Genomic DNA, 24,398 nt, shown 5'->3' on the forward strand with positions numbered 1-24,398 from the left:
ATTTAAAAATACGTCCTCGACGTGTCTTCTTTTAGCGAAAAGTAAAGTTGATCGTAGTTTCTTTTTTACTCGGCTCTCTTAATTATTTAATTTCTCCGGTTGATTACGCGGTGTCGGCCTAGAGATACGACGATGAGATAAAACGGCATAGTGATAAATAAGGGAATTACCGAATGTAAGCACAGTTTCGGTTTCGTGTTTTACATATTTTCGCGAAGATTTAATTACAGAGATTGCGCGGCTCGAGTTGTGATGATTACGAAGATACAACGTGGGAAGATTGCAAGAGATAATTAAGCTTAAGTTATTAGTTAGTTAAGAAATTTCAGACCTACCGTTCATTAGTGGAGCGAACAAAATCGAGGAACATGCCGCGAAGGGATTACTCGGTAGGGAATCTCGATCTCCTTAATCGATTAATTTAATCTACCGACGTTTCGTATCTTTTACGATCTTGATGAAATGTTACAAATTTATTGCTACCGCGCTGGTATTTTGCGAAAATACTAATAACTTCTGTCGTGTAACCGACGATCCTGTAATAATGCGTAATCGTTAAAATTTAGGCGAGTAAAATTTCTCGCTTAATCAATTTCGCTGCAGCGAAGAACTCGGAGATACGTGAATTCGAATAAGCATTGATTAAAGAATTAACCCTTTGCACTCCGCTGTCCCCTTCTCAAGGGACATTAAAGTTTATCAGTGATTAAGAATAGTAATAAAAAAAAATCGAATAATAACTTCTTATTCCAGCACAACTTTTGAGAAATGTATGTTTCCCTGAGGTTTTCTCTGGAAATGCCAGAAGAAATCAAGTCAAGATATAGTAAAATTATTAAGATATATATAAAAGAGAACACGATCATCCACATCTTTGGCGAACATTATATTTAAATATTCGAGAATTCAGAAGTTCGAAGATAAAGACATCCCGATACTAGAAATCTTGTTTTCTCCTTCGAACGTTGAGAGATTAAGAAATTGAAATATTCGGAATTTTATGAACGTTAGGAAAGAAGAAAGATTGAAATCATTGACAGGTGTATCCGCTTAATTCACTCGAGGCTTCTACGCCCATGAATATTACCTTGTTAGGAGAAAAGGAACAACATTCTTTCACGAAGGTGTCGATTTTCACGCGACGTTAGAGCGAGTAACAGCTTAACGAGATAGCGAAGACCATTGTCGAATGAAAACCGTGTTAATGCCTCTGCTGGAACACTTACGACGTCCCCTCATTTTCCACAAGGCGCGCCGTGTGCACGAATTAACAGTCCTATCTTAATTAACCGGCTACGATCTCCACGAAACTGTGCAGTCTTTCATAACGTCATTTCTTATTTACCAGAAGCTTCCACCAGCTTTCGTGGCCCCTTATCTGCCGAGAACAATATATTTGATGTGCCCGACACACCGGGTTAATCGTGATCTTTCTCATGCACGTAGGGAACATTTAACGCACACTTCCTATCTCCCTCGCTGGATTTGAAATACGCGTCCGAGACCTTTGGGCAGTTAAACAAACGAGGAAATTAATTTTCACTCGGTCCCGGCTAATTGGAGAAAACCGATTTTAATTGCGACCGTTCTTATTACCGTCCTTTAAAAATTCATCGTGAGAAACGAAACCGAGATGTAAATAAGAACCCGAAAAAATATCGAGATTATACTCGTTACGCGTAATCGAGATTTTACATCGGTATACCAGGCTATTTTAAAATTCATCGTTCAACTGCAATGGTAGAAAGTACTCGGCCAGGGGCCATGTTCGGTTATGGTACACGCGGTGTCTAATTCTAACCACGAACGCGGATAAAAATATACGTGATACCTAGTTTAAATCCAATACAACCTCGAATCACGGACGAACTCGATAAAGATAGAAAAAATATATGCGGTATCTAATTTAAACTCTATCCAAACGTAAGTCGAATCACAGAAAAACTCGTTGAGAATTTAATAAATTCGAGAAAAAATTCATGTAAGACCGAATTTAAATGAAATCCTAACCCAGCTTGAACGACGGAAGAAAAAGCGTTAAAAGGTAAAAATTCCAAGGCTAACTGGGACGAACTAACATAGATGGACTCGATAGAGCTACACGTAGCAGCCTGTCGCTACCCTTTGGCCGGAAGTAACGACGGTCTTCACCTGTCAGCTGCATCTAGATTGCATCGCGTATAAGCCAGGTATTAGGCCAACTCCAGTCAGGCGTTGCCCATACTTAATCGCCAAGTACCGGACGACGTGGAACGGCCACTGATCGAGTAACACCACCGATGTGTAACACGACGGTGTTACGCCTGTGTACTCGTTCCGCGATATTTACGCGCGCGCGAGCTTCGCAAAACGAAAGGCCATAATTAAGCGATACGCGCGCCCACGTTAACGTTAATGATCCAGATTACGTGCCGACGAGCAGCATAAAATGGTCGCGACCGAGCCTTTCAGTATTCCGCTTCCTACACCCTCTACTTCGCCTTAACTCTTTGCGGACTACCGCCGCATATATGCGTTCTGCGTTAACCCTTTGCAGTCGGCAGTTTCGTAGTTACTTTTTCGGTACAACAATTTAAAGTCAATATATAGATATCAAGCGCACGGTATTTGTTAAAACCGATTTGTTGCGTTTAATACTACTTATAACACGTAAGAATACAAATTAAAAATCTCTGTAATGTTCTAAAGTCGATTTTTACGATTTAAAAATGTCCCTGTTATGGGGACACCGACCGCAAAGGGTTAATCATCAAATTGGCCGAACAACCCATATGTGCGTTCCGCGAAAACAACTGATAGAGCGGAGAAATCTGTGAAAATCTGTGCATTTACATCTAATATATCCAGAATTTGACTTGGAGTGCTATGAACGAAAACCGCAGAAACATGCCGCTGGCAATTTTAACCCTTTGCACTCGAGAGGCGACTGTCAGTCACCATCAAATTTTGGAGACCTATATAATTAATATATCAAACTTAAGATAATATAACACTATGCGTGATATCGATATCAAATAATTTTACGTGTTAATTAGTACACGATTCTTTATTTGCCACTCAACAAAGTACGTCAGTTTTATGCAGAAAAATCTGTAAATTTCTACTCTTCTGTAGCCAAAAACTGCAAAAGTGCAAAGGGTTAACACTAGATTTACGGACCCGTCAATTTGATGGGTGAGTGTATCTAATTATACAATACTAATAGATTTAATCAACTTATATTAAGTTCGTTAATATCGTAGTCGTATTTAAATTAAACTCATGGTGTTATTTTTTAAGAAAATACGCAGTTTTCTTTACCCGTAAATCTAATGGGTCTCAATAAAGATAGGTATTTAAAAACATCCGTAAATCTAGTGTTAAATGACTATCGCGACAGGAGCTCGACACCACGGTACGGTTGACTTCGATCCGTCCTGTCCGCAAAGGGTTAATAATTCGCCTTATATCACGCGAATCTACGACGAAGTGCAGGAAGAAGCTAGGTGCTACACGCGTGATTCGTGCAGTATAACTCGCTCGTTCCTACCGTGTCCACGTCGAACAATTCTTTTCCACGTGCTTTATCCTGCTTGTTGCTTTTCCCCGCAATCGCTCCTCTTCCCTCTGGCAGCAAAGAAATCGGTGGAATTGGACTTTTTCCAAGCGTTCCAGGCGATCCTTCCTACATTTCGTCCGAGGTTTCTCTCTATCGACGAATAGACCACCGTTCTCGTTTTTGCAACTCACGGTTTTTGCAACTGTGGCGCAATCCAACGCGGGCTCTAATTTTTATGCTCGCGATTCCACGGGTACTTTGTACAGGTACGAAAGCTCATCCGGTCGAGTGCATCCCCGGAACCGCGGGGAACCGAGCTCGTAAAAGAAAACGCGGCTCGACAGTCTATTCCTGGCCAAGTCCATTTTGACATTGCGGTACCGATCATTACCAGCGTGGATCACCGACAAGGTAGTCCAACAACGCGAAGCGATGGGCCGTGACCGAGACTAACAGCGAGATATTCCGATCTCGCGAAAAAATTTCATATTCCGCGGGAAATGTGAGAAAGCTCGCGGGTACGAGACGTTGCGGGGAACTGTTAGGCTATTACGTATTCGTTATCGTAGCTTACACCGTTTTGGTCCGTTGACTTCTGCCGATGCGTAAGAATTGGAATACGAAAAGTTACAGGTGCTTGAAACTACGACGAATAATTTGGAAAAGCGTAAATACCATGAAATACTCCGACGGTTCTATTTTCTGATAACAGTTTAATGCAGGCTAATCTCTCGATGGTGTAAAGAACACTCGAACGAACCGAAGTTTCGAATACCGTGAAAGTGCTTTAACATTAGGTTTATGGGACCCGTCAATTTGACGGATCGGTTGCTCCAATTTAATTAATTAATATTAAGTCTGTTAACTTCAACAGAATATGTCCGTTCGGCCGCAGATCTAAATTTTCGGTGTACGTTTTTAGTTATTGCGATTTAATCTGTAAGAAGGACGGCGACAACAACCATTGACATGACATGACAATCGCCGCAATGACAACCGATTTTAACAAAAGCGACTATCGGTCAGAAGGCCCTGGTGACAAAAGCCGGTCGGTAAAGTGTTAATATTGCGATTGTTTTCAAATAAAACCCATCTTTGTTTTTTAAAGAAAATACGTGGTTTCCTTTACCCTTAAATCTGATCGGTGTCCGTAGAAATAATTATACAAAAAAACGTCCGTAAACCTAGTGTAAAGGACGAAACCTTGAAGTACCGTAAAAGCATTTTAATGCGCGAGATTTTCGGACGCTGTAAAAATATTTTAATGAAGGAAATTTTCGTTAAACATTGCCGAAAAAAGCAGGGTTGCGGTAATTTAGTACGATACGACAATTTAATTTCATTTAATTAATCCGAAATTTCAATAATCGCTATAATTCCGGATAACCTCGGACAAAACGTCCCGGGGCATCCTCGAAAATTCCGAATTACAGCCGGCTCGTTAAAATTAAAAACTTTATTAAAAATTCCGGACACGAACCCGTTCGTCTGAGTCGCAAGGCCTACTGGGAATCGAGAAGATTCCGATAATTACTACGCAAAGTAGCAGAAGTCGAGAAGCAATCATTCTCGGGCTCTCTCTTCGGCGAGATGTCCCGGAAGATTATAGGTGCAAGGGGGATTTTTTTACGCGGTTCCCTGAATTTTGTACACGCCCTGCGCAAAACCTGCAACACGAGCCACGCAGGCATGCGACGCAACACGCCCTTAGCTGGGAAAACCGGCCCACGATCCCGTAATCCCCGTTTCAGCCGCGCCATTCTCGCGTGTTTATGATCCTTTAATCGCTATTGACAAGCAGAACGAAACTCGCAGCGCTTCCACCGCTAATTAGCATTGCAACTTGCTCTATCCATAAATAATCCATGGGTACCAGCTGTTCGGGGAACAGTATAAATTCTGGGGTCCCCAGAAGCGACAGCACGAGTATCCTAACGGAGAGATACTCTCGAACCTAAACCCAAACCTACTATTTCCCAGTATCCGTTATTATAATATTTATCCCGGTGCTTTGCTTCAACTTCTCGAATTTAAATTCCGTATTACGAGATGTCGATCTCTCGCGATTTCTAATTTTATTTATACTTCTTCCCCGAGTATTCGATCACTTTTTACACATATCGCATCTTCTTGCTATCATCGAGATCTCGAGTTTCTACTTTGCGGATCTTCTTAGTCTTTGGATCTCGCATTTGCAACTTCGAATCCTATTTACAAACGTTCACCGAATCTCCTTTGAATCTATTATCACGAAGTAGGTAGTGATGTTCCTAGGAACTAAGAATCTCAGTTACTAAACCAAGTTATGCGACTTCGAAGATCGTTAACACGCGTTCCACGTCTCCACGATTATTTTGAAAATTCGTCTTTGTTCATACTTTCACAGACATCAAACCTTCGACATCCCGCTTAACACTTAGCCGAATACGCTATTTGAAATCAAAAACGTCCGAAAATTATTTATATGATCAATTATATCTCACGGTAACAATTTTCGTTCAACGATTTCACATATTGCTTATACAAAATTCGAAATTAAAAGTTTATAATAATTATTTTTTAATGGTTATTCAAAAAGTATAGGTAATAGAGAAAATTAAGGACAGTACAGATGACGGATAAATAACGTAAGCTAAGTGTTCTAATAAAATAATTTAATGGCTGGTAGAGTCATTCGTAAATCCCGAACATAAAGAGCCGTAATAATGGGCAATAAAAGAAATAAAAAATTAGTGCATGTTATTATAATTATGTTGTACTCTGTATGAATAAGGAGTTCTATAGAGAAAGAAGCGTTCCTTAGATCAAAATGGTAGATCTACCCGATCGGTCGGCCACCGATTAGCTTGGAAATGGGTAGATCTACCCAATCGGTCGGCTAAGTGTTAATTAACCCTTTATACTTGGCGATTTTTTCGTTACAGAAAAATAGTAATTCGAAGATCTTCTACCATAAAGTTAACGATATTTTTAAAACGTTAAATAATAAATCCTATGAAAATTAAGACATGGAATTATTTTATCTCGACATCCAACGCATCGGTGGATAATATTAAATTTGATACATCAATTAATATCGATTTTTAGAACCTGATTAAATGGCGACTGAGAGTCGCCTCTCGAGTGCAAAGGGTTAATAGTCGAAAAAAAAAATAATCTAACAAATTACAAGATTCGTTGTCGAAGAACAACGTTGAAAAATTGCGAAGAGGAGAGACACTTGTTGCTGGTGCCGAAAAAGCGAGTACGGGCTACGAAAGTATTTACCATAGAGAGGCAGACAGGGGTGTAGGCGAGGGCAGAGGCCCCGTGCACAAAGCGGGAATAAATGGGAAAGAGAGCGGATGCGTGGCAGGGAGCCGCGGAAACACTTGTTGGGTGGAAACGAGCGCGAAGAGAGACAATGGTCCGCTTTCACCGGGGCAATCGTGCCGGTGTATCGCTATGGCAGCCCTTCGTGGTCGCGTTATGGCCACCCGTCGTTAGTTAACGCCATAAATGGGAACGGGCAGCGGCTATGCGAAAGTTCATGATGTACGTTGTTACGTCAATTACGCGCTTTAGAACGGGGCCCGAGCTTCCATCACGTAACATTGAAACGCGCCCGGACGTTTCGACGTCTTTTACGCCGCGAGAGAGGTGCACGCAGGAATCTAAATTAACTCGACCATTCAGGCCGCTTTGCCGAGGCCTCGGAGCTTAGTATAGTTTAACTTATCGTACAATGTAACCTATGTCTACGTTCGCTTTTATCCTTATTTTCTAGGCTGACGATTTTAATTTCTTCTTCTTTTAATTCCACGTTTTAGCATCTTAGTTGAAGGAGTAATTCCAGGAGTTCCAGCTTTTATGTTTCCAAGTTTCTTAGACGGAATGCTGCTTTCGAAAAGGTTTTACGTTACAAAGTAATCGTTGGATTCTCAGGTCTCGAGTTAAAGATCTTCGGGTATGCCATTCCAGAGTCGGAGATTAGCGAATTCAAAAAATTTTTGAGTCAAGGACTACCGCGTTCCAAAATTCTTCCATTCCAAAATCTCCAATTCCAAATACACCATTCGCGAGATAGAAATACTCGACTATGTAACGTAATAATCCTTATATGAAAACGAATACTTGTAGGTATATTTAGAAAATAATTCCTGCCGGTTAAGCGAGGAAAATATGCGTACATGGGTTCTCGTACACGAACATTTAGGTAGCGGGTATCTATGAAATAAATATGTTGCACGGTGCGTGTACAACGTTCACAGAAATACGTTCTCCCACGCACGATCGACGAGTATCCGGAGGAGTGTTTAATATATTCACCCCTCTTTTCTAGAAGAGTCAGCTGAGGCATGCTAATTGCCTTTTGGACAATAGTGGGATACCATGTTGGCATGCGATTCTCTGGGCACGTTCTACCTTACATCGGGAATAATTTCGTTTGATTCCAGCTGCCTGCCATCGCGACCTCTCGTCGTTTTATTCCTACGCTATCGTCCTTCCACTCCGAGCAAACGAATTTTTATTCCAACACCCGCAAGCCTCGCGTCGGAATCCAAATAACCCGGCTAACACCTAGATGTCCAGATTCGCTGCGTGCCTTCTCCCAAAATCTCCAGATGCGAATAATTCCAAACTCTCTGAACGCGAATCCCGAAATCTTTAAACGCGAATTCCGAAATCTCTAAACGTGAGTTCCAAAATCTTTAAACGGGAATCCCGAAATTTCTAAACGCGAATCCCGAAATCTCTAAACGCGAATCCCGAAATCTCTAAACGCGAATCCCGAAATCTCTAAACGGGAATCCCGAAATCTTTAAACGCGAATTCCAAAATCTCTAAATGCGAATCCCGAAATTTCTAAACGCGAATCCCGAAATCTCTAAACGCGAACCCCGAAGAATTCCGAATCTTCCGCGAAGAAAACGCGGCGGGAGAAGATTTCGCAGAGGAATTTCGTAACGCGTTGGATAACGCTAGCTATTGGATAACGTTACCGTTTAACTCGAGCTCTGCATGGAACATCGAGCAACTAGGACTCGATAGACCCGGCGAGTACTCGAAATGGAACGAAACGAGAACACTCGAGGCAAGAGATAAACACTCGGCAATCCTCTGTGAAAATTCGCCTCGACGACAGGCAGAAGAAACGACGAAGAGAAGCTTCGCCGGGTTCTCGAGCAGCAGAGAGAGAGAGAGAGAGAGAAAGAGCAGCAGAGTGACACCAGCTATCAGACTCTCTGGCTCGTCAGCATGGCGAGACACGATGGAACAGCCGTACGCAGCGAAATTCCAAGGACACTCCGGCATTTGTCCGAATGAAACCGGCCCGGCCTTTATCGTCCAAATAAAGCCGGGTTCTCGAGGGCCACCTGAAGAGCCATCGCGCCGAGGATGAACAGAGAGAGAGAGAGAAGGTCTCAAAACGACAACGCAACATTTGTCTAACTAACAAGCTACACTGCGAGGCGGGAACTGTTAAATGCATCCTCCGTATCAGTGTATTTACCGAAGGATAAAACGTCCGAGTCTTCTGAATTTATTGCGCGGCCTTGATTTATCTCGCTTGCATCCACGCGGAGGAAGAAGAAGAAGAAGACGTAGAAGAAGAGTGCCTTCTCTCTGTTTCTCGCGGATCGGCCAACGAAAAGAGCTCTCCTCGTGTTTATCGTCGATCAAAAAGCCACGCCGTTATCTTCCTGCTATGCAAAGTTCTTTCTCAGCCGATGCGTTTCCGATGAAACCATCGCCTGCGGCGTCCAACGTTTTGTATAATCGGTTTATTGGAAAACGGATTAACGTGTGCAATTTTTTTATCGATAGATGCTTATTACAGCGCGAATGTTTCTCGTTTTACGTATCTCTTATACACCGGTCAAGACTGTAAAAATCAGGGGATGTCTTACGATGAGAGAACCAAACTTTTGGATAATGAAGAAATATCGGAGTAAGATATTTAAAGCGAAAGAATATCGGCGTAAGATACCTAAAGCGGTAGAATATTGGCTAAAAATGCGTGAACTGGAGGATACCGATTTCTAAGATACCTAAAATAGAAGAACATCGACTCATAGTACCTAAAAGCGAATATATCAAATAAAGGCACTTAAAACGAAAGAATATCGACCTGGGATACCTAAAACCAAAGAATATCGACCTAAGATACCTAGAACGAAAGAATATTGACCAAAAATACGTAAACCGAAGGAATACCGATTCCTGAAGTACCAAAAATGGAAGTACATCGACCCACGGTACCTAAAGCGGAAGAATATCGAGAAAAGGCACCTAAAACGGAAGAATATCGCTCTGAGATACCTAAAACGAAAGAATATTGGCCTGAGATACCTAAAACGAAAGAATATCGGTCTAAGATACCTAAAACGGAAGAATATTAGCTAAAAATACCTAAACCAGAGGAATACCGATTCCTAAGATACCTAAAATGGGAAAACACCGACTCATGATAACTAAAGCGGAAGAATATCCGCCTAAGATACCTAAAATGGAAAACACCGACTCATGATAACTAAAGCGGAAGAATATCCGCCTAAGATACCTAAAACGAAAGAATATTGACCAAAAACACCTAAACAGAGGAATACCGATTCCTAAGATACCTAAAATGGAAGTACATCGACTCATAGTACCTAAAGCGAAAGAATATCAAGCAAAGGCACCTAAAACGAAAGAATATCGGCCTAAAATACCTAAAGCGGAAGAATATTGGCTAAAATTACCTAAACCGGAGAATACCGATTCCTAAGATACCTAAAATGGAAGTACATCGACCCATGATACCTAAAGCGGAAGAATATCAGACAAAAGTCCTAAAACGAAAGAATATCGACTAAAAGTGCCTAAACCGGAAGAATATCGGCCATTGGCCATCGATGCTTGGCACATCGGGCATCGTGATTGCATTCTAACAGAAGGAACCTGAATACCTCGGTTCGATAATTGCCGCGTATCGATCGCTTCATCGTCGGTTTCATTAAGCTCCAACGGGATGGGGAACGATGGTGTTTGGGCCGGGAATTTATGACGAAGCTCGGAACGATGTATCTCGTACGATCGTGTTCGCTTTCGATGCAATAACGCGCGAAACAATGGCTCTCGTAATGGACCACGAGACTCGTCCTTTTCTTTGCTTTTTCGACGTTTTCATTATTCTCCATTTCGTCCAGGATATTACTCGGTGGGTGAATGAATGGAGAGAGAGGTATGGGGTGGTTCTGGCTGATGAACTTCATGTTTCGCTTATGCATACTCGATTTTTTTATTTTATTTCATTTATTTTCTCGATTGGTGCGTGTTCTGAGTTTCTGAATTTTGATTTTCGTTTCTTTGGTAGCTGACGTTGTAGAACAGGTAGTTGAGACTTGTAAATTTTTCAGAATGTATGAAAATCGTGGAATTAAATAAAAAATACAGAACAAGTTATTCCAATTGCAAAGGTGTGCGAAGTATATTCGAAAAATTGCGCGATTTTTTCAGTGTTTGTACGGTTTTAAGCGTACAAACCTGGAAACGATTCGAGTATCTAAATATTTGATATTCGTATGTTGTGTATACGTTTCTATTATGCTTCGAACCGGTGTTTTTCTACAGATAACGGAACGAATTTAACGTACGATATTTATTTTTTTCAAAATATTTGCGTAATCGTCGAAGTTAATACGTTACGATAAGTTTCGAGGTATTTTATAATTGTCGTAAATTTAGTATTTTATCGATTTAATCGGCATCGTAACGATCGAAAATGGAGGTACGATGCAATGTACGCGAAATTGGAGCGAATTTATGAGGTTTAAAAGAGATTTAAAGTGAGAGGTTGTAAGGGGTTTTCATGTTCGGGGTAACCACCCCTAAGCGACCGTGTGGCCTAACGGATAAGGCGTCGGACTTCGGATCCGAAGATTGCAGGTTCGAATCCTGTCACGGTCGAAAAATTATTTTTTTTCTTTTTTTTTTTTCTTTTTTCCCGGAAAAGGAGACGTTATCGTAGCACCGTCGAGATAACTCGAACGATCGAAAATCTACGGAATTTTATTCGCGTAAAATATCCATCCGATATTGATTCTCTTTTAAATTTCCACTGCACGGATATCTTTAAACGCAAAGTAAATAGAATATATACGAGAAATACGTGAGAATGAAATTATCTCGTTATCTACGTTTCTCCTGTTTTAATTGCCAGAAAATTTCGCGTTTCTCGCAGTTTTCGTTCTCCCTGTTCGCAATGCTATATTCCAACGAATATAATGAACTACAACGAATGAACTACGACTGCGTTACGTAATGGCATAGACCCTATTGAGATAATCGACGATTTTTCTGGGGAATTAAACTATCGATAAGAGAGGCATTTCCGTCACGTTTCTGATAAACTTCGCCGTGATTAACGCAACGCGAAGTTCGCGTGCATTAACCGTTTACTAGCTACACAAACAACGCAAAAAACTTCAATTCCCAATTACCATCAAGTTTATCCGCAACACTATCCAACGAGATATCACGAGTAACCTTAACACTAGATTTACGGGACCCGTGAATTTGACGGATGGGTTGCTTCAATTATACGATATTAACAGATTTAATTAGCCTATATCAAGTCTGTTAATGTTGCGATTGTTTTCAAATTGAACTCATCGTTTGTCTTTTACAGAAAATATGTGGATTCCTTTACCCTTAAATTTGACGGGTGTCCGCAAAAATATACAAAAACACCCGTAAACCTAGTGTTAAATCGCGAGTTAAATTATTCAAATTCGAGCACAAATTTCTCCAGTAAAATAAATCGCATCGTTACAGAGCAATTTTCGAGCTCCGCGTGAAACTCCCGCCATTAAAACACCATAAGAGAATTAAACGCAACGACGGGCGAGAAATCGAGGGTAAATATACAACTCTTGGATGAATTTTAGTAAATATTAACACGTTTCTCGTGTACATGTGCTCCTTCCCACGACGAATAATTTTAAAACCTCTAACCCTTTCCCGGTTCACGATAACACGCTGCAGGAAAAATAGGTGGGTGTGCCCTTATGGGTTGAAAAAACTCATGGACCACACAGGCAAGGATTGGCTGGACAATAAACAAAAGCTAGACCTCCCAAGACCTAGAGTTCTACCTAAGAGGGTGTTCCTTTACAAATGCAATCCCAGATGAATAATTCATCTGTCAAGACGTTCACAAAAAATACCCCAACCATCCTCGAGAAATCAACATACGCGATCAATTTCCCCTTCCTCTCTCCTCGCACACCGCGCAGCGCAAGTGTCTAATCCAGGAACCTAAATAATAAATCCATCGAGTCGCGTATCGATATTGTTCATCAATCGACACGAGCCGGTGTTGTCGGTAAAGAAAAGCAAGTGCACGTGTATGTACACACGACTGCATATGATTATATATCTGTCCTCTTCTATCACTCGAGTTCCTCGTGAAGGCCTAGCGCATAGAGAGATATGATGTAACATAGTGGTATCAAACACGAGAAATTGAAAGAAAAATTTAAGATTGATCTTGATAAAATAACGAAACACAATTTTCATACAACGAGGAATACTTTCCCCGTTTGAGAATATTTTTTTTATCGATAAATTTATTCATTCGTGGTCTAAGAACTATTTAAAATTGTGTGACAATTGGTGTCCCAGTTTTATCAACCAGTTTGACCCCATTGATCCAGAATATAGAGCCAATATTAAGTGTAATCAAGAATCAATTTGCGTTGATATAATTCCGAGGTAAAAGGTTCGCGAATATTTTTTCTATCGATAGATCCACTGATCCAAGCGAGTATAAATATGAAAAAAATGTCCGTTTCTAATGCGGAGGAAGGAAAAGAATGGATCGAGGGAATTTGAACGTGATTGGCGGAGAGGACACGAAACAGTATCATCATCCGGAACGACAGAGCGAGGCAAGCGCAATTACCAGGAGTACTCGCGTTCGTGACACGTGGAAAAGGGGATTCGCGTTTGGTAGCATGGTCGTGTATGGGTTGGATACCAGGTAAGGTTCGCGCGAACACTATAACTCACTGCGCATACCCGGTATCGAGCTACGATAGTGTCGTCGGTTAATTTGTTGCTTTCACGACTGGCCACGCTCGCTGGCCGGTGAGAAAATAAAATTATCCGGCGTTAAGTAGGCGTTTCGATGCACGTGCATGACTGAGATGCAGAGGCATAGACAAAGGGGAAGAAGACGACGAAGCTAATGGTCGATGGAGTCGAAACGGTGAGAAGGGTTGATCGAGAGACGAGAGAGAAGATACTTGGAATAAAGTAGCGCAGAAGAAACTTTGTTTCTAATAGAAAGGAAAGAAAATTATTATACCGAAACTCACGTGAAAGAACTACTCGGGGTGGTAATTAAAATTCAATTATTTCGCGACAATCGGTCTAAAACGGTGACAAGGGTTGATCGAGAGACGAAAGAGAAGATCCAGGAATAAAATAGCGTAAAAAAAAATTATTTTTTTCTAATAGGAAACGAAGAAAATTATTATATCAATACGCACGCGAAGAAACTACTTGGAAACTAAAAATGAGATAGTATATACAGGAGCTAATTAAAATTTAATTATTTCGCGACAATCGGTCTAAAACGGTGAGGAGGGTTGATCGAGAGACGAAAGAGAAGATACTTGGAATAAAGTAGCGCAAAAGAAACTTTGTTTCTAATAGAAAAAGAAGGAAATTATTATACCAAAACGCACGCGAAGGAACTACTTGGAAACTAAAAATGAGACAGTATATACAGGAGCTAATTAAAATTTAATTATTTCGCGACAATCGGTCTAAAACGGTGAGAAGGGTTGATCGAGAAATGAAAGAGAAGATCTTTGGAATAAAGTAGCATAAAAAAAATTTTGTTTCTAATAGAAAAAGAAAGAAATTATTATACCAAAACGCACGCGAAGGAACTACTTGGAAACTAAAAATGAGACAGTCTATACAGGAGCTAATTAAAATTTAATTATTTCGCGACAATCGATGTCACCTGGTGTATATTATTTTTCAAAATTTATTCGACTTCTTCTCCCATTGCTACGCGTCAGGAAAAATTGCCGCGTAAAATTACAGGTGGAGCGATCGGAACGATTAAAAGTAATAAGCTCGACGAGGAGAATACCTGGAGAGCGGAAAATATGGACGAAGTAGGAAGTATACCGAGGTCAGGGGAGAGAGAGGGAGATGGAAAGGGGAAGAGAAAGGAGAACGGTGTGGAAAGCGACAGGAAAGGAAGGAGGAGCGGACAAAACAGGAATACGATGCGAGGCGCTAGTTAACCTATGACCGGAAGTCGTACGTGCGCGCCGAGGAAAGGATACACATCCGTTTCGAGAGGATAGACCCAGCGGAGAAACGAAAGGAGGATTACTTACTATAAATCAATGCGTAGGCGTAACGCATACGTCCCTGGTCCCCCTCTGATTATTTACATGCACGTCGACGAGTAATTGATTTTGCCACAGGATGTCCGACCGTTCTCGCGAATCATTCGCATAAACCAAATTCGCGTCTGCCGTACACCTTCGAATTCCACTCAAGAAAATTCTATTTCTCTCTTTCGTTAGCGGAAAATCCTTCCTCTCCTTGCCTTCTTTATTCGAAGGATATTTACGAGGCCATTTATCGTTGAATTTTCATCGACGTCGATGTAAATCTCTTCGGCTGGACGCGTAAAGATTCGAAACCGAATCGAATACGCGTATCTATCCCGTCCGAGAGATCATAATCGCAGATTTATCCTGGCCGGATGATCGCTCGGAACGGCAAACGACTGATTTATATTTTCTCTTATTTTCGAGTATTTAGCGTTTAATCGTTCCGATCTGTTCGCGGCGCTAAATCATTCAGCGTCGAAGAATTACTTCGCCGCTGCAGAGATCGCTTCATCTCGCCTCGTGTCCGCTTGGAACAGTGGTAGATCGCGGTGCAACGCCACGATTACGAATTGATTTACTATGTAAAAGGCTTTTTCCCTTTCCTAGCTGCTTCGTGTCGTAGATCAGACTGATCTGTTGTCGCCTCCGTGACGGTCGATGTATCACTCTCGTAAAACGATTAATAACAACACCTTTAACAACGTTGTTATATACCCGACTTTCCGTCCTTTTGCAACTTACATACGCGAAACCTGTGGTTTCTTCCTTTCTATATTCTTTCGAGCATCCTAAGTTCGATAGAATACTCAAACTTTGAAATAACTTTGCAACGTTCCGCGACGCTATTAAAATAAAATAAAATAAAAAAGATAACGTTCTCGTGGAAAAAATCTGACAATAACAACGTAACAAAGAGGTATACCTGTTTAGAAAATGAAATTCTAAGTGGATACTCGCGAAGAACGCGAAGAACGTATCGATAGAGATATAAACAAGCTCGTGGAAAAATATAGAAAAAGAAGATAATAACGTGACAAGCACATATTCTTCTATCCGTGTTGCACGAGTATCGTCCATAGACGATAATATAACGTAAGGAAAGATAAATAACGTATAAAAATATATTAGGCCATCCCATAAGTTCGCTCCGTAACGCTACTTACATTTTTATTGTATTTTATAAACTATATCGATGGATAACGTGTTTGCCAACGAAATAAGAAGAACTCGTAGAACAAAAGGTGCGACTACATTTTTTGTAATATTTAAAAGTTTATTCGACGTGTAATTTTAAATGGAAGAGTAAAATCTCTAAGATGTCGTCGCTATGCTACCTCACCGCCATTATATCGCTATGTTGCAATCTCGCTACCGCGCTATAGGAGCTATTACTGTGCTATTACTATACTGGTTTATCATAGCCTTCCTATGAATCGACGTGACTTGCACTTTCCCGAATACTCGTGGTCCTCGGAGATTCAACCGCACGCTATGCGGCCTTCCGATCCGACGCGATACGATTCTGCGGAATAATTCGCAATTTCACGTATAACGAACCGCACACGACAAACGCGAGTCGACATTACGATGCAGCAACGCGAAAGAACGCTAAAGGAAGAAAAGGAGGGCGAGAGGGGGAGAGAAGTTGGTTCCATCCCCGGCCTTTCGTACTCCGAGCGTTATCCCGCTGCCAGCCAGTCGAATCGCGAACATGATCTCCGATCACAATCGCGATATCGAAGATTTACAGCCGCTCGATTTCCAGTTCTATCATCTTTCCCTGCACGATCATCCGCGCAGGGCGAACATATCCAGCCGTCGATGCGACAACCCTATCAATCACCAGCCCCCGAGACAGAACCGCGCTTCCACGCACCAGGCCGGGATATTTCTGAATATTGCAACAGATCGGCGGACAGAAAGATGACGGGGGAGAAAAAATGGTTGGAAACGCGCGGTTCGCGGATCCGCGGAGAGAACCGTTCGATTCGCGATACAAGCCACCGGCGTTGATTTCCGGAAAATCGAAAAGTCGCCTCTCGAAGACGTGTGGCCGTTGAACGAGGAAGTCCATATTCACCGGCGAAGAAACGCGGACGTGAGCTGAAGAGGAAATAGGGCCCCGGTGGGAGTGAGCCGGAGCGATCCTTCTGCAATCGCGGGAAAAAAGCCGCGACGCGACTCTCGTTCCGCCTCTCATCTTCAGGGGATCCGAGACGGTTGACAAAGCGACTTGATTGCGTCTTTCAGACCGTCAGGTCGCGCGACAATTACCACGCGAGGCCATTTCGGCCAGGGCACGTTTCTCGCGTAAACGTCCTCGCTGAGAGGCGTACAAAGCCGGACCCTGGCAATTCGCTCGCAATAACAGCGATCAGAATTCGGGCACGCTCGCGAGTGTCTCGAGAGATCGCGGAAGAATGGAAAAATTTGTCCATCCGGTTTCGAAGAGGTTCCGCGCGGAATCGTTCTTTCGAATGTTAACTCGCTCGCGATGTCTGCGAAACGAGGTTCCATGTTTTTGCTTATTGTCTGCCGTTTTAGGATTTGCGTGGGAAAGGAGAAGCATCGTTCGATACGATTCTGGTTAAAGAATGAAATCGGATCGAGTCGGTGAGAACTGAAACCTAGGAATACTTATGGTATTTGGTTTCTAGATAACAGCGATAATCGAAGCGAATGCTTTCGGGATTTTTCATCTCGAAGTACAGAGGATCCGTAGATTTGTATTTTCGCTAGATTCGGTTATTAAGCTGATACCAAGAGTATTTATTAATTTTTATCCTATTATTAACAATACGAATTGGAAAAATTAATCGAATAAAATTATCCGAATGGAATATAAAATATTTCCAAGGAACTATTGGGTTAACCGTCTATAGTTGAATTTTGATTCGAGAAATAATCGTTTTAGGTATATCTAACACCGGAATTCTTAAATTATTTACTAATTATGTAACTATAATTTTCATTCGAATTTTCATTCGAGAATAATCGTTCCAGGTATAACTAACACCGGAATTCCTAAAATCATTTATTAATTATTCGTCTATAGTTGAATTTTGACTCGAGAAATGAACATACCACGTGCATCGTGGCATCGCAGCGACCAGTATGACCGTAGACAGCAGCACTTTAACCCTTTCGCTGGTAACGGCCACTGCAGTGGCCTTCCTCAGGCTTATCCATGTCCACGAGTGGCTACCATGGTAGCGTCTGTCAAAGCTACCGCTACGTATCAACGTTTTTAATAATTCTCCATATCCCTCGTGGCCACGATACCGCGACAACCTCGCGCTACTTATGACAGCCTCGGATCGGATTTCAGGACCGTTTTAAGCGAGCTGAACACGCGATCCTATCTTGAAAGTTCGCGAGGTTTCTTAGCGGTTTTTACGGCGTCCGCCGATAACTGTAACGCGACCGTACGACGCCCGAAGAAACGTACGCGGCCACGTCTAGCCTGCTCTTAATGAATACGTTTCATCAGGAATGGTAAGAAGTGACAGGGAACGATAAAGACTCCTACAGGTTCTCACCGTCACCTTGTCGAGTCGACTGCAGCTGGAGTCGAGCTCTCGCGACGGATATATACGTCCGTGTTATTCGACGAAACGTTACGGATCGCGAAGAAGATCGTTTCGAGAGAGAAAATGAATTTCCGATTCTTCCTTGTCCTTCGATTTTCCAGCGTTACTCAGATCGTAACTTTCTTAAGGTTTGTCCGCGTTAAGATTAATTTCCGTACAACTGTGTGCATAACAGTATATTGTCTATAATAGTGCCATCACGATTCGTATCCTAGATGTATCGTATATATCGCGTACACATATCCACGTCCATACTCGGAGTGATTTAAAACTAGTAGCAATTTTAATGGATTTACAATTCGAGCGAGGAGCAGCTCAAAAAGTGGACAAGTTAGCGGAGAAATTATATAAAGTCTAAAATTCATGGCTCGCTGTAACAAGTGTACCGGATTTTATCGCGAATCTTTCGAGACCTGTAGCAGTTTCTTCCATCCACTTTCACTTGTGTACTTATGTACCAAACCACGCAAAAGAAGAGTTGATCCATTCATTAAATCTTACGACTCGACGTTCAACCTGTTTTGATAACCCCGATACTTGCGAATCCGTTAATGAATACGATGTTCTACGTTTCCGTGTGTGTTATAATTGCCATTAACGAGCGCGCACATTCATCTAAGGAAGACGGGAACACGTGGTCGAAAAGCTGATCACGGAGTTTTTATTCCTGGCTGATTCTTAAACGCAGCCGAGGAGAAGTTGTCAGGAAACAAGAAACGATACATCAACGGGTTCTCGCTAATTTTATTTCAAATAAATCGCGTTTAGATTCTATTTCTGCCAGTCACTTTCTCCGTTAGAACAGCCAACGTTGGTTTCACATGTTTACTGGAAAATTCCTTTATCGAGGGAATATATTTCCCAACGCGGCGAAACGCGACTGTAAATTCCTTTTTTTTCACCGAAGCTCTCTGTCTACCGTTTATTTTTCGAACAACTCGATAGCAGATTTGTTATACCAGTGAATTTTCTTATTTTATATTCTGCCTGTATAGACCGAGGCTATTCGAAAGATAGACTTTACAACACAGGGACAGTAAAAGACACTTTGCGGGTATCTCCGTTGCATAAACATCCGCCATAAATCCTGCGCGCTTTTCAGTACCACCACCTCGTCTCAACCGAACAGTATAAATTTCCACCGCAACATTGCAATCATCTCCGTTCCTAACCTACTAAAATTACCATATTCACAATTACCCAGATGCAAAGCGAGTCCTCTGAAATCGAGGGCTTAGAACTTGGTCGCAAACTAAACGGACTCAGGTTTTAACCAGTCGGACAACCAAATCCGTCTCTTACCCTTCCGCTCTGTCACGCGTTAAACTATTAAATAGCTCTGATTAGCAATCTCCTTAGCAAAGTGACGCGTTCTCGACTTGGATTCTAAGATCTGGCCGTAAATTTCACGGCAGCAGACGTTCCGCGCGCGATAGATCTACGAAACGGGGGTTCAGCCGGTCTAAACCGGTCTCAAGGTCCAAAATGTTTCTCATTCTTCTGCTATTCCACGGATTCACGGAGTCATTGGCCGAGTTTCCCATCCGAGTAACTGTACAGGCGTGCAAGGAACGAAGAAGGACGTGTTCCGACGCAACGAGGAACGCGCGAGAGGTGATGGAGCGAGCCTACCGGATCATTTGCTCTAATGCAGCCGGGACGAGCAAATCCTCTCATTATCCGGATGAGGAACATTTAGCTGAACACTAGCGAACACCCATCCAGCCGGTCGTTCCGTCCTTGCTACAAATTATAATCATCCCGACAGATTATGACTGGTCCGACCGTTCCTCTTGCGAGCATCGCCTTGCATTAATCTGCACGGACATCGGGATTCGCGTCGCGAGTGAGACATTTGGCGCCACGATTACCCTCTGCGGGAACATTCGGAGCTGAACGGAGGACGAGGGGGAAGATGAAGATCACGGGTCTTCAGGATTTCCTTCGGCTTTCTTCGAATTCATCGCGCCGCGATTCTCGGATCGATGCGGGATTAACGGAGTTGACGATGGCAAAGAAACCGGTGGCCTTCGAAGGCTGTTGACTCCTCGACGAGTACCTAATTGCTCGAGAACGGGGTATTCGGACGATTTTCCGTCTTTGCGATCAGGATCTCGTTCGTAGGTCGAACGAAGACGTAAAAAGGAAAAGTCGCGAAAAGGAGAAACGGTAAAATTTTGAATTACCTTCTAAAAAGGATATAAAACTCGGCCTGAGAGTTTCGTTCGCGCAGCGCTATTTATAGATAGAAATGACCGACACCGATAGAAGCAAGTACGTAACTCGAGAGAAAGAGGTTTAATGGGTAAGGGTCGGTATCGTAATACCGCCATTTCCTCGAGATCGTGCGATTCAATTTAATGTAATTCAACTTAATGATTCTTAGCTAAATCAGCTTATCGTAAAAAGAAAGTGTCGATGACAGATTGCAATAAACGGCACGAACAACCGAAGAGAGTAAAAAGGGCGAAAGGCGGCGGCGGCGCGCGCGCAGGAATATAAAACGAGTATGAAGCGAGAGGCATCTGTGCCGATATCAGCTCTCTGTAACTAGATGATAGTGGACTTTTAGAAAATAGAGGATTTTCATATCCCGCGGTATTAAATACCGGCCGTAATAATACGCGCCGTCGGCGAAGATTAATGGCTGCTAATAAAATGCGAACCCGCAGCCTCGGCCCCTCGCTTCCTGCGGTTTCGCCTGGCTGCCTCGCTCGGAAAAACGAATTTTCAGCTTATAATTGAATAAACCTCCAGGACGAACCTTCGCGCCAACCTTCGAATATCATCGGCGTCCATCGCGACGTCGATGGCGACGCGTCATCAGGACCATTTAATGCGATCCCTGTTCGATCAACGATTAACGTACGCCATTAAGCTTCCACCACCCTATAATACAAACAAATGAAAAGGAGCGAGCGAGTACAACGTCTTACGCTCTAATTTACAACGATCTTCGTCAACCGGTCGGATAACCATTGATAATCGTTTTTGGAAAACGCCATTACAGAGCCGCGACGATGGCCGCTTCGCAATAATTTCGATAGATTGCTGGCATATGCTTGTAACGGTACGCGCGTCTCGTTTATTTTAGATTCCTCCGGAGGAATCCCGCTTCTGCGGGGCGAGGAAATAAAAGTTCGGGAAATTCTGCGTGGTCTATGCTGCTAATGATACACCGCATAGGTAATAACTTTCGTTAAATCAAGGACGATACGTTTTAAAGCGAGTGGAATCGAAGTTAACCGTTATGCAAATGGAACAGCACTCGGTGCACGGAGGAAAATAATCGCTCGACGTGCAGGAAAGTAACAGGTAGGAATAGTTTAAAGTCTCGCGAGCATAAATAAAACCGACTTACGAGTAACCAACGGAGTAACGAGTAACCAAAACCGCGAACAAACAGGGAGGAGAGTAAACTGCGTAAAAGAAACTGTAAATAGGGCGAAACGGGTATTCATGAGCGATGGTACATGCACGCCCTCGAGAAATAATTACTTAATCTCCAAACACGTTCTTGACACACGCGAGCACGGTTTATAATCAGGAAAGAGGAAAATAAAGAAGGCTAAAAGGTACGAGAAATGTCACGACGGCGTTAGTTTAGCTGTGAGAAAATTCGAAGATGAAAGAATTTCGATTACCGTCGCACCGTTTCTGCCAATATGGAAGGAACGCGTAGAAATTACGCTCGGCAACGCCCATGGACGAAACCCGATATCTAAACTGTCGATTAATTCCGCGTCGGATGAAAAAGACGCGAAATGGCGGTAGCTCGGAAAAGCTGGAATTAAATTTCGCACCGTTCCACGTGGCCCGCTACCAGGCCTAATGAGTTCCTGATGCGGCCGGCATGCATCACTGTCGCTGCCGCGATTAATACCTCGGCCATGCTGGCCGGTTGCACGAGTACACGTGCAAATAATAAGAATTCGCTGGAAATGGAAAAGAAGCAGGAACGACCGGCTGTTTTTCCGAATCTTCCTTTTCTTTCCCGCCGATTTGTATCGCGCGAGACGCTAGCTTACCGCGCAACGATTGCATTAATTAACGCTCGCGATACCTCATTACGATCGTCCTGATACTTCTAATCGGCCGCTCCATCTATTACCACGACGATCTGCGCGATCCAAACACCCTTGTAATTATTATTCTATTCAGCAGAAGTTTCCGGAACCGACTTAGAACAGAAACGCCGCGTCGATCAATTACGCGGCGTTCAGCTTTGGTTTCTCGCTCTCTTATGCAACGATTCGTCTCTCCATCGGCCGATTAAAGCTCACTGGAATAATTAAAAGATCCAGAGAGATCCCTCTGCTGTGACGAGTTTATTATTATTTAATCGTAAATATTCGTGTCCCGCGTAATGGGGTTTGTTTGCCGGCTACCGTTTTATTTCTCCATCTCGCATCGTGTCTTGCCTGAATACTAACGAAGTATGAGCAGCCTGTATCGTACCGAGAGTCCGAGCAGCTGTTCGCGAGACGATGAGGAATTTTAACAAACATGGACAGTCTCGAGAGATTAATTCTGACCTTTCTGGTCATCTTCAAGCAAAAATTAGCGGCAGAACTTCACAGACAAATTCCAAGACTTTTAAACGAAAAAATAAAATTCCGTTCCTCTCCCGAATCATAATAAACTCGGACAATGAACGAAAATTTCGAGAAAATGATCAACAGGTCGATCAGCCAGACTAGGTCCAACGTCTTAACGCGATGAACGTTGACCCAGTCTCCCACTTCGAGAACTTCGCGAAAACGTAAACACTGGCTACTCGAAAAACAGAACAGAGTTCTTTCGGTATCACAGAAGCCTCGTTTATATTTTTCTTTCTTTTTCTGTCCCTGTATGACACGAATCGAGTCAGTCTTCAAAGAACGTTCTACATTTGTTACGCGAAATCGACTCGGTCTTCTGAAAAGCTATCTTCATCCGACCCGCGCGTATAGATCTTCGGTTCTGAAGAAAGAGCAATTCGTTCGAGATACCTTCCTGGAAAGATACCAGTGCGAAACGTAGCGAGTCGTGACTCCGGAGATGTTGTCTGGGAGATCCTCGAAGGGATCGGCACGAGTTCTTCTCGGAACTCATGATTTCGTTTCCGTGGGTCAGCGGGTCACGCTTATAATTGCTTATTAAAACCAGCCAGGGTCCGGTTAACGAGGTCGATACCTGGAAACACTTTGTATTCCAACCGACATAGATCCACGTCCGGTCGCGAGATCCTTCCAGCAGATACAGCCACGATCCTAGCCGAAATCGCTGAATCGACCTGTACGACTGACCCAAACGGTAAGAAAAAGATCGATCAAGCGCGTGTATTTGCAACCTATACAAAGGACCAACGGCCAGACACCCATGATCGACGGCGGGCCCGAGAAATAAATCGCTTCGTTTAATCCCATTGAAAGATTAAGAGCGGAAGGGCCTCGACCGATAAACGAAATCCGTGATCGATTAAAAGGGTGGAAAAAATCGAAAGGCCAATCCGAAAGGCGTCGTCTATATGTTATTAACCCCTTAACATACAATGACGAGTTAGACATTAATTCCAAGGCACTTCTTTGACTTGGTAAGTATTTCTCTCCATTCTACGCGAAGAGATAAATTTTATGAATCAATCTTATCAATAAAAAATCCAATGTTTAAAAAACATATGTATTCCTTTTCAGTTTCCATTCTCTAGTTCAACTTAGCGAAATAAAATAATATTTAATTTGTATGTCAAGGGGTTAATGGAGTCTGGTCAGACGAATCTGGCAAATAAATAAGAAATTATTGTCTCCGCGGCTAAGCTCCAAGTGAAAGCTGGATCGCGAGCAGACGCGAATATATTACCGTATAAGAGAGACCCGGTGGAAACGCTTGCGATATTTACAC

General features: G+C 42.6%; 1 non-coding gene across 1 annotated transcript; it reads left to right on the forward strand.

The window, feature by feature from the left end:
* The first annotated feature begins 11,397 nt into the window (after nucleotides 1-11,397).
* Nucleotides 11,398-11,470, forward strand: Trnar-ucg (transfer RNA arginine (anticodon UCG)). Its single transcript has one exon. It is a non-coding gene; the product is annotated as a tRNA-Arg (tRNA).
* The last annotated feature ends 12,928 nt before the right edge of the window (nucleotides 11,471-24,398 follow it).

Source organism: Lasioglossum baleicum, unplaced genomic scaffold (genome assembly GCF_051020765.1).
Source record: "Lasioglossum baleicum unplaced genomic scaffold, iyLasBale1 scaffold2442, whole genome shotgun sequence".
Taxonomy (NCBI): domain Eukaryota; kingdom Metazoa; phylum Arthropoda; class Insecta; order Hymenoptera; family Halictidae; genus Lasioglossum; species Lasioglossum baleicum.